Here is an 8,992-nt window from a genome sequence, read left to right on the forward strand (position 1 = left end):
ACACAGCAGACAACGCTCTCTCGAGCTACGTCGCGATATTGCTCAATACAGAGGCGCCGCACACCCACTATGCTTCTCTGATGAAGTAATGGATCATCAAATCCCTGAAGGGTTTAAACCCGTTAATATCGAATCCTACGATGGCACAACAGACCCCGCGGTTTGGATTGAGGATTATCTCCTCCATATACATATGGCCCGCGGCGACGATCTTCATGCCATCAAATATCTCCCGCTCAAGCTTAAAGGACCAGCTCGGCATTGGCTTAACAGCCTACCCACAGAGTCAATTGGATGCTGGGAAGACCTAGAAGCCGCATTCCTCGACAACTTCCAGGGCACGTATGTGCGACCACCAGACGCAGATGACCTAAGCCACATAATCAGTAGCCAAAAGAATCGGCCAGGCAATTCTGGACACGGTTCTTAACAAAGAAAAATCAAATCGTCGACTGTCCGGATGCAGAGGCCCTCGCAGCCTTCAAACATAACATCTGCGACGAGTGGCTGGCCCGGCACCTAGGACAGGAAAAGCCGACATCCATGGCAGCCCTCACATCACTCATGACCCGCTTCTGTGCGGGAGAGGATAGCTGTCTAGCTCGCAGCAAGAACCTCAGCAAAAACGCTGGCAGTCCGGATACCAAGGACTGCAATGGCAGGTTGCGTCGAAACAAAAACAAACGCCGCATTAACGGCGACAGCAATGAGGATACGGCAGTGAACGCCGGATTCCGAGGCTCCAAGCCCGGTCAACGGAAGAAGCCATTCAAAAGAACCACTCCGGGCCCGTCCAATTTGGACCGAATACTCGACCGCTCCTGTCAAATACATGGAACCCCCGAAAATCCAGCTAACCACACCAACAGAGATTGTTGGGTATTCAAGCAGGCAGGCAAATTAATCGCCGAAAACAATGACAAAGGGCTACACAGCGATGACAAGGAAGAGACCCGGCCGCCGAACAACAGAGGACAAAAGGGATTCCCCCCTCAAGTTCTGATGGTAAACATGATATACGCAACGCATATCCCCAAGAGGGAGCGGAAGCGTGCACTAAGGGACGTATACGCGATGGAGCCAGTCGCCCCAAAATTCAACCCATGGTCCTCTTGCCCGATCACCTTCGATCGAAGAGACCATCCGACCAGTATCCGCCATGGCGGATTCGCCGCATTGGTTTTAGACCCAATCGTCGATGGATTTCACCTCACGAGAGTCCTGATGGATGGCGGCAATAGCCTGAACCTGCTTTATCAGGATATAGTGTGCAAGATGGGCATAGACCCTTCAAGGATTAAACCTACAAAGACAACCTTCAAAGGCGTCATACCAGGTGTCGAGGCCAGTTGTACAGGCTCAGTCACACTGGAAGTGGTCTTCGGATCCCCGGATAATTTCCGAAGCGAGGAGTTAATCTTCGACATAGTCCCGTTCCGCAGTGGCTATCACGCTCTGCTCGGACGAACCGCATTCACAAAATTCAACGCGGTGACGCATTATGCATACCTTAAGCTCAAGATGCCAGGCCCTCGTGGAGTCATCACGGTCAATGGAAACACGAAACGCTCCCTCCGAATGGAGGAACATACAGCGGCTCTCGCGGCAGAAGTACAGAGCAGCCTTTTAAGGCAATTTTCGAGTCCGGCTGTTAAGCGACCAGACACGGCCAAACGCGCCCAGAGCAACATCAACCAAGACCACCTGGCATGTTCCGAGCACGCGTAGAAATGCGGCCTCAACCCCAGCCCTCGCACAATTGTAAGACAAACTCTCCGCGTACATAATTACGCCCTGGAGATACCATGGGCATAGGGGGAGAGGCACAACCACAACAGACCCAGAGTGCGGTTCGACCACACCAGGGGCTCCCAAGTGTGTCGCTCTTTTTATGTTTTATTTCTCTCTTTTTTATACAGAACTCTGTCCGGCGGCGAACCTGCCGAACTCATGATGCAACTGCCAGGGAGGGACAAAGGCTGCGACGAACACTCAGGTGGTCTCCATTATGAGCATTAAATTTTTCAAATACACCATTCCGCGGCCTACCCCTGGAGGGAGACTCCTTTAATTCGTCCAATCCCTTGCTTTCCGCACTATTTGTATCATTCCGCACTCATAGCAGATCTTCTTGAATAAAATGCAGCACTTTTTGCCCATAATTGCATTACCTTATATATATATATATATATATATATATATATATATATATATATATATATATATATATATATATATATATGTTCATTTATGACATGTTGCATCCGTACATTTTGGTACGGCCAAATACACTAGGGGCTTATGTTCCCCGCATTATGGTGTGATAAAGTCCGAACACTTTCACAAGTGCGGCACCCCGAACTTATAGCATTATATGAATCGGCTCCGAATCATGTCTTGGGTCAATAGTTGGGTTTGCCCGGCTCCCATGTTTGGCACCTTACATTCCGTTCTATCGGCTAAGGTAGCACTGGGAGAACCACTGCGATTGCGCCCCGGTTGAGCCGGGTTAATGCCTTAGTGGAGAAAGCTAAAACTGACTGTCATGATAAGGCGGGAGACTGGTCGCTGTTCGAGAGGTCCTTTCGGGTCCTTAAAGACCTACGCCGTTTCGAGCGAAGTTCCGAATAATGTCCGACGAAGGCGTGGATAGCGCCCCTAATTCGGTCTTTCGAATACTAGGGGCTTCGCCGAAATTTAAAATTATAGAATTCTATGGCTAAGTGAGAGTGTTCAAGCACTATAAGTCCGGTTGCCTTGTTCGTTGTGTTGAGCGCCTCCCTAGATGGACCCAAAAATGGGAACAAGAGTGCTCAAGTTTATCCCGAACACCCCAGCACTCGCGGCATGGGGGCTGAAGCCGACGACTTGCCATCTCTCAGGTTTAATAAACGGCCGCACAGAAGGTAATATTTTAAATTAACAAGCGTTGCTTAGCGCATATGAACAAAGTTTTCAGCGCACAGGATAACACATTGCGAATTTATTCAATAATTACATCCCTGGGGCACTCATCCGCAATCTTGCGGGCACCCTTCAGGACAGTCTTATAGTACATTTTGGGCGTACGATATTCCTTGCCCGCTGGTGGCGCGCAATGATTAGCTTCTCCGCATCCAGCTTTCCCCAATGCACCTTTGCGCGGGCAAGGGCCCGACGAGCACCTTCAATAGAGGCGGAGCGCTTGATAACCTCCACCCAGGGGCAAGCATCCACCAACCATCGCACGAGGCCGAAGTAGCTCCCAGGCATGGCCTCTCCAGGCCACAACCGGACTATGAGGCCCTTCATGGCCTGCTCGGCCACCTTGTGGAGCTCGACCAGCTGCTTCAGCTGGTCGCTAGGGGGCACCGGATGGCCGGCCTCAGCATACTGAGACCAGAAGACCTTCTCCGTTGAGCCCCCCTCCTCGGCTCGGTAGAATGCGGCGGCATCAGACACACTGCGAGGCAGATCTGCAAACGCCCCTGGAAAGCTCCGAATTCAGGTAAGTAACACGTAATTTACATTCACATGCTTGCTTTGCATGAAAAATGCCTTACCCGCCGCTATCTTCCTCACCAACTCAATCTCCTGAAGGGACTTATGGGCATCGGCCTTGGCAGTTTTGGCACTTTCGAGAGCCGAGGCAAGCTTGGACTCTCGAGTCTTTGAGTCACGCTCCAAACTCTCATGCTTTTCCATGAGAGCCTGGAGCTCTTGCAAACCACCGCCACCTGCGCCTCCTGCTTTTCTCGCTCTACCCGTTCCGCGGCCGCATTGCGTTCGGCCGCGGACACGGCCTCCTTCAGGGTCGCCACCTCGTTCGTGGCCCCTGCAGTACCCATGTTATCCTTGTTATTTTTTATTGCAACCTAAATCCTTTTATGTAAGGTACAAGTTCAAAGTGGTGTTACTCACCTTCTTTGTCCTGGAGCTGCTCCTTGGCGCGGCCGAGCTCTCGCTCGGACCGCTCGAGCTCCTGCTTCAAAGCACCGACCTCCGCAGTCAGTGCGACAGAGGTCAGCAGCGCAGCCTGCAACCCATATTGACATAATTTTTTAGCAACCCTGCGTATATCTTCTTTTTCTTTCAGATCCCCAGTCCGGCTTTTCTTTCCGAACACCGAACCGAGCATCAGGGGCTACTGTCTATGCGGTATTACATTGCATATTTTTATCTTCTTACCTCAAAGCCTGATAGAAGGCTACTGCAGGCTTCGGTCAGCCCGCTCTTGGCGAGCTGTACCTTCTGAATCACCGCACTCATAATAGTGCGGTGTTCTTCCTCGATGGAAGCGCTCTGGAGCGCCTCCAACAAATTGTCCGGCGCCTCCGGTTGGACGGAAGCCGCCGGCGTCACAGTCTTGCCCTTCGTGCAAAGGGGCCGCCGGCCGGACTCCGGAACCACTGCGGGTTCTGATGTGGAGTCCGACGCAAAGCCCGGGAGGCTGCCTTGTGGCGCCTCCGGAGCCTCCCCCTGATGGGTCCCTTCTTGGGATCCCACCTCGGCGTCCTCGGTGTCACGAGGGGTGGAGGCGGTCGGGATGGAGTCTACATCCGACAGAGCCAACGACCCGCTCGATGAAGCGGGGAGATCATCATTGGCCGGACTACAGGCAGCATGCGGCATCAGAATGACACTATGTGACACAGAAAAAGAAATTATAAATCACTCAGGAATCTGGATACTTACGATCTCGCTGGAGGCCTGGCCCTTGAAGGCCATTCTTCCTCGCCAACGTTGATGTTGGCGGAGCTGTCTGGGGGAATAGTCCTTCCCCTCTTGGACCCTTCGGCCTCCCCTGTTGGGGAAGCCTTCCTCTTCCTCTCTCCCTCCTCTGGGAGAGAGTCCTCTTTCTCCTCCTCGTTTTCGGGGGAGGAGTCCGCCCCGGAGTCCCCGGACACCTGAAAGTGGCCTCCTTCTTGGCCTTCTTCTCCGGCACCACGTGCGGTGCCGGAACTAGCAGCCTCGCTAGACGGGCGTCTACTGGGTTTTCTGGCATGGGAGCCGGGCAGATAATCTGCTCCGCCTTCCTCATCCAGTCCTGTCAAAGGAAAAGGGGAAATTAAAACCCGCATAGAGTCAAACTATGAAAAGCAAGTGTCCCGTAAAGGGGTAGAATCACTTACCTCGTCAGCTTGGCGCTGCGAGCGAAATCCACAATCTTCAGTCGCGGATGCGGGGGCTTCGGCGCCCTTAAACAGCACCCTCCAGGCGCCTTCGTACGTCGTGTCGAAGAGCCCGCTCAGCGCCTGGTGCTGTTCCGGATTGAACTCCCACAGATTGAATGCCAGCTCTTGGCATGGGAGAATCCGGCGGACAAGCATGACTTGGACCACGTTAACCAGCCTGAGCTTCTTCACTAGCTTCTAGATACAGGCTTGGAGTTCCGTCAGCTCCTCCGAACTACCCCACAGCAAGCCCTTCTCTTTCCAGGAGGTGAGCTGCGTGAGGATACCAGATCTGAACTCGGGGGCTGCCGCCCACTTAGGGTCGCGCGGCTCGGTGATATAGAACCACCCCGATTGCCACCCCTTGACGGATTCCACGAAGGCCCCTTCGAACCAAAGGACGTTGGGCATCTTGCCCAACATGGCGCCTCCGCACTCCGCTTGAGTGCCCTTCACTACCTTCGGCTTGACATTGAAGGTCTTGAGCCACAAGCCGAAGTGGGGCTGGATGCAGAGGAAGGCCTCGCACACGACGATAAACGCCGAGATGTTGAGGATGAAGTTCGGCGCCAGATCATGGAAATCCAGGCCGTAGTAGTGTTGGGGAACGTAGCAGAAATTCAAAATTTTCCTACGTGTCACCAAGATCTATCTATGGAGAAACCAGCAACGAGGGGAAGGAGAGTGCATCGACATACCCTTGTAGATCGCTAAGCGGAAGCGTTCAAGTGAACGGGGTTGATGGAGTCGTACTCGTCGTGATTCAGATCACCGATGATCCTAGTGCCGAACGGACGGCACCTCCACGTTCAACACACGTACAGCCCGGTGACGTCTCCCACGCCTTGATCCAGCAAGGAGAGAGGGAGAGGTTGAGGAAGACTCCATCCAACAGCAGCACAACGGCGTGGTGGTGATGGAGGAGCGTGGCAACCCTGCAGGGCTTCGCCAAGCACCTACGGGAGAGGAGGAGGTGTCACGGGAGGGAGGGAGGCGCCAGGGACTCAGGTATGGATGTCCTCCCTCCCCTCCACTATATATAGGGGCAAGGGAGAGGGGGGAGGCGCAGCCTTGCCCTTTCCTCCAAGAAAGGGGTGCGGCCAAGAGAGGGGGGAGGAGTCCATCCTCCCCAAGGCACCTCGGAGGTGCCTTCCCCTTTGAGGACTCTTCCCTCTAGGGTTCCCTAGGCGCATGGGCCTCTTGGGGCTGGTGCCCTTGGCCCATGTAGGCCAAGGCGCACCCCCTACAGCCCATGTGGCCCCCAGGGGCAGGTGGCCCCACCCGGTGGGCCCCCGGGACCCTTCCGGTGGTCCCGGTACAATACCGATGACCCCGAAACTTGTCCTGATGGCCGAAACAGGACTTCCTATATATAAATCTTTACCTCCGGACCATTCCGGAACTCCTCGTGACGTCCGGGATCTCATCCAGGACTCCGAACAACATTCGGTTACCACATACAAGCTTCCTTTATAACCCTAGCGTCATCGAACCTTAAGTGTGTAGACCCTACGGGTTCGGGAGACAAGCAGACATGACCGAGACATTCTCCGGTCAATAACCAACAGCGGGATCTGGATACCCATGTTGGCTCCCACATGTTCCACGATGATCTCATTGGATGAACCACGATGTCAAGGACTCAATCGATCCCGTATACAATTCCCTTTGTCTAACGGTATTGTACTTGCCCGAGATTCGATCGTCGGTATACCGATACCTTGTTCAATCTCGTTACCGGCAAGTCTCTTTACTCGTTCCGTAACACATCATCCCGTGATCAACCCCTTGGTCACATTGTGCACATTATGATGATGTCCTACCGAGTGGGCCCAGAGATACCTCTCCGTTTACACGGAGTGACAAATCCCAGTCTCGATTCGTGCCAACCCAACAGACACTTTCGGAGATACCTGTAATGCACCTTTATAGCCACCCAGTTACGTTGTGACGTTTGATACACCCAAAGCATTCCTACGGTATCCGGGAGTTGCACAATCTCATGGTCTAAGGAAAAGATACTTGACATTAGAAAAGCTTTAGCATATGAACTACACGATCTTTGTGCTAGGCTTAAGATTGGGTCTTGTCCATCACATCATTCTTCTAATGAAGTGATCCCGTTATCAATGACATCTAATGTCCATGGTCAGGAAATCGTAACCATCTATTGATCAACAAGCTAGTCAACTAGAGGCTTACCAGGGACAGATTGTGGTCTATGTATTCACACGTGTATTACGATTTCCGGATAATATAGTTATAGCATGAATAAAAGACAATTATCATGAACAAGGAAATATAATAATAATAATACTTTTATTATTGCCTCTAGGGCATATTTCCAATAGTCTCCCACTTGCACTAGAGTCAATAATCTAGTTCACATCGATATGTGATTAACACTCAAGGTCACATCCCCATGTGACTAACACCCAAAGAGTTTAATAGAGTCAATAATCTAGTTCACATTACCATGTGATTAACACTCGATGAGTTCTGGGTTTGATCATGTTATGCTTTTGAGAGATGTTATAGTCAATGGGTCTGAACCTTTCAGATCCGTGTGTGCTTTACAAATCTCTATGTCATCTCCTAGATGTAGCTACCACATTTTATTTGGAGCCATTCCAAATAACTGTTCCACTTGGAGCTATTCTAAATTGTTGCCCCATTATACGTATCCGGTATCTCTACTTAGAGCTATCCGGATAGGTGTTAAGCTTGCATCGACGTAACCTTTACGACGAACTCTTTTACCACCTCCATAATCAAGAAAATTCCTTAGTCCACTAGTTACTAAGGATAACTTTGACCGCTGTCCTGTGATCCATTCTTGGATCACTCTTGTACCCCTTGACTGACTCATGGCAAGGCACACTTCAGGTGCGGTACTCAGCATGGCGTACTGTAGAGCCTATGTCTTAAGCATAGGGGACGACCTTCGTCCTTTCTCCCTATTCTGCCGTGGTCGAGCTTTAAGTCTTAACTTCGTACCTTACAACTCAGGCAAGAACTTCTTCTTTGACTGATCCATCTTGAACACCTTCAAGATCATGTCAAGGTATGTGCTCATTTGAAAGTACCATTAAGCGTTTTGATCTATCCTTATAGATCTTGATGCTCAATGTTCAAGTAGCTTAATCCAGGCTTTCCATTAAAAAACACTTTTCAAATAGCTCTGCATGCTTTCTAGAAATTCTACATCATTTCCGATCAACAACATGTTAACAACACATACTCATCGGAAATTTTATAGTGCTCCCACTCACTTATTTGGAAATACAAGTTTCTCATAAACTTTGTATAAACCCAAAATCTTTGATCATCTTATCAAAGTGCACACTCCAACTCCGAGATGCTTACTCCAGTCCATGGAAGGATCGCTAGAGCTAGCATACCTTTTAGCATCCTTAGGATCGACAAAACCTTTCTGATTGTATCGCATACAACCTTTCCTTATGACTGGTAAGGAAACTCGTTTTGACATCCGTCTGCCAGATTTCATAAATGCAGCTAATGCTAACATGATTCCGACGGACTTAAGCATCGCTACGGATGAGAAAATCTCATCGTAGTCAACTCTTTGAACTTGTGAAAAACTCTTCGCCACAAGTCGAGCTTCATAGATGGTGACATTACCATCCACGTCCGTCTTCTTCTTAAAGATCCATTTATCTCAATGGCTTGCCGATCATCGGGCAAGTCCACCAAAGTCCATGCTTTATTCTGATACATGGATCCTATCTCGGATTTCATGGCTTCTAACCATTTGTCGGAATTTGGGCCCACCATCGCTTCTCCATAGCTCGTAGGTTCATTGTTGTCTAGCAACATGA

The sequence above is a fragment of the Triticum dicoccoides genome, chromosome 4B, assembly GCF_002162155.2.
Source record: "Triticum dicoccoides isolate Atlit2015 ecotype Zavitan chromosome 4B, WEW_v2.0, whole genome shotgun sequence".
Taxonomy (NCBI): domain Eukaryota; kingdom Viridiplantae; phylum Streptophyta; class Magnoliopsida; order Poales; family Poaceae; genus Triticum; species Triticum dicoccoides.